Below are 2,517 nucleotides of genomic sequence, written 5' to 3'. Positions count from 1 at the left end.
TAGACTTAAAAATATAAAGAGTTGTTTAAAGTGTCCTAAATAAGTATACTTTTTATTTTTTTAAACTAAAAAATTAAGAAAGAAAATATAGATATTTGAATTAATTTTTTGACTTTTTATGAAAAAATGTGTAATAAAAAATTATAAAAATTAATTTGTAAGAGAAAATTAGAATTGAGAGTTGTGCAGCCGTAATTGTTAACTTTTGATAAATAATGTTAACTTTTTAATTTTTTAAGTAATTTTTTGACTTATTCTAAACTTGCCAAGCTTGACCTGAATCACCCATGTAAACATTAATATACATCTTACTACATTCGTATCTAAATTTCTATCTAATGATATAAAAAAACCAAATTAAAATAATCTACGGTTTAGGTAGAGTATTTTTCTATTATCTATGAACTTGGAAACTAAAGCTCCGTTTGGGAAGATAGTTTATGAATTTTTTTTGGCTATTTTAATCACAAAAGATAAAATATATTATTTTAACCATAACAAACAAAACATCACATCCAATCCATAATCATTACACTATTCTCTCACAAAAAAAGTCAAAAAACCTTTTCAAACTAAACTTTTTAACCCAAACTAAAATAGTTAAAAAAATTAAAAACTCAACCCACTTCTCAAACAAGCCTAAAACAAGTGGTCAATAATGGAAGACATGGACATTGTACTCCACAACAGCATCACCACTGGTGAAGTTAAGCCAGTGAGTTTTGGCATGAGCATACCCTCTTGCAAATCTGAAAAGTCCACTCCCTCCGACCACCGGCAACTCTCTCACCGTCGAAATCACAGTGTTTCGACCCAAAATACTAAGATTGCTTCCATTGTACTTCCCTTCTGTGAAAGCAAAGTTGAGAACCATCAAGAAACCTAACTCATTCAGTGATGCAGAGGCATAGATTCCCTGTGCTCTTCCCACTTGTTTGGAGCTCAGTTCAGGCTTTAATGTCAACGGGTCGTCCATCATGACCAGGGCTCCGAACAAGGTTGGGGATTTGTTTGTCATGGGAGCGTCCGCAACTCGGACTGCGGTTGGGTTTTTGCCGGAGACGATGTCGTGGAAGTAGAAGTGGAGGTGGCTGAGCTTTTCTTTTTTGAGCCCTAGTTTTTTCTGAGAGAGGTTTCTTGAGAATTCTTGAGATTTTGTGGCTATGAGGAGGGAGAAGAAGAAGATGGTGAAGATGGTGGAGGTGAGGTTTGGTATGGTTTTGGCCATTGTGGGGAAATAAAGGGTGGTAAGGCTTTCAAGGAAGAAAAGAGGTGGAGGACCAAATGGAAGTGGGTGTTGCTTTATAGTGAAATTTATCAATCAACCATTTAACAAGGTTAGGTATCCAAAATATATATATATATATATTTAAAAAAGAAAAAAATTGTCAGTAAATTCAAGTTGAGTGTGTTAAATATTAAATCAAAAGATTAATCTTATCTATCAAGAAAGATATGTTGAAAAGTCATCAAAAAGTGAGCAATAGATGGTAGTACGCTGTGACAAATAAGTGATATTAAATAAATAAATTAATAGATAAGTATCAAGTACTATACAAATAGTGTAACATTTGAATACATAATTGTACAAATATTTGATACGTGTACAGATAGTGAGATATTAAACAGATAAGTAATATTTAAATAAATAGATAAATTAATAAATTTTGAATAGATAGATTTTTTTTAGACAAATAATATTCTGCTAGCCTAAAAAAATTTAAACTGGGGCCGAGTTCCAGAACCTCTCACATGAGTGTTCTTTAAATAAATATTTAAAAAATTAAATACTTAAGATTTATTTTAAATATAAGTTTCATTTTATAGAATTAAATCTAAACCGTACATAAAAATTCTAAGTGACTTCTCGACATTTTCTGGTGGTCTAGCTTTATTGTTAACAAATTGGGTTCTAGATGGTCAGATCAATAACCGTCCCAACAACTTAGAAGTCTCTGGTCAGACGACCTAGACTCTTATGTATGTTAATTACATGGTATATATAAAATAAAAAAATTACATGTAGTTAGACATTAATCAGAACGAAATCACACACTTTCATGAAAAAAAAATAATAATAAATTTACAGACACCTATGACAAAGGAAAAGTTTTATAATTTTTTTTAATTTGTACAATTATTCAATTTTTTAGAATATTTTGAAAAATTAGTTAAAAATTAATTTTTTTGATTTTTTTTTAAAAAACCATATAAAAAAGCAGATAAGTGATTTGACCTTAAAAAGTTAAAATTTTGACTTCCAACCCAATTATTAAAATGTGATATGCCTTTAGTATTGGTTTAGTAAATCCTACATTTCAATTATTATTATTATTATTATTATTATTATTATTATTTAAAACATTGGTGGGAGAGAATCAAAATTGTGACCTCCGAAGGAGGAACACACATTTTGGCAACTGTATAAGCCATTTCGTTTTCATGTTTTTGTACATCAATAACAACAAATCAAACAATATCTAGTACTCAATTTTATTTATTTATTTATTTTTTTGA

At 29.4% G+C, this 2,517-nt stretch overlaps 1 pseudogene across 1 annotated transcript; it reads right to left on the bottom strand.

Annotated features, from left to right (window-relative positions):
• Window positions 1-424: 424 nt before the first annotated feature.
• Window positions 425-1,316, bottom strand: LOC114304989 (dirigent protein 22 pseudogene; annotated as a pseudogene). The gene has a single exon (XR_014360446.1). The product of XR_014360446.1 is annotated as a dirigent protein 22 pseudogene (transcript).
• Between the last annotated feature and the right edge of the window lie 1,201 nt (window positions 1,317-2,517).

The sequence above is a fragment of the Camellia sinensis genome, chromosome 2 (genome assembly GCF_055761805.1).
Source record: "Camellia sinensis isolate YWXY chromosome 2, ASM5576180v1, whole genome shotgun sequence".
NCBI lineage: Eukaryota > Viridiplantae > Streptophyta > Magnoliopsida > Ericales > Theaceae > Camellia > Camellia sinensis.
Note: the sequence above shows the minus strand (reverse complement) of the source record. Positions and strands in the feature narration are given on the sequence as shown.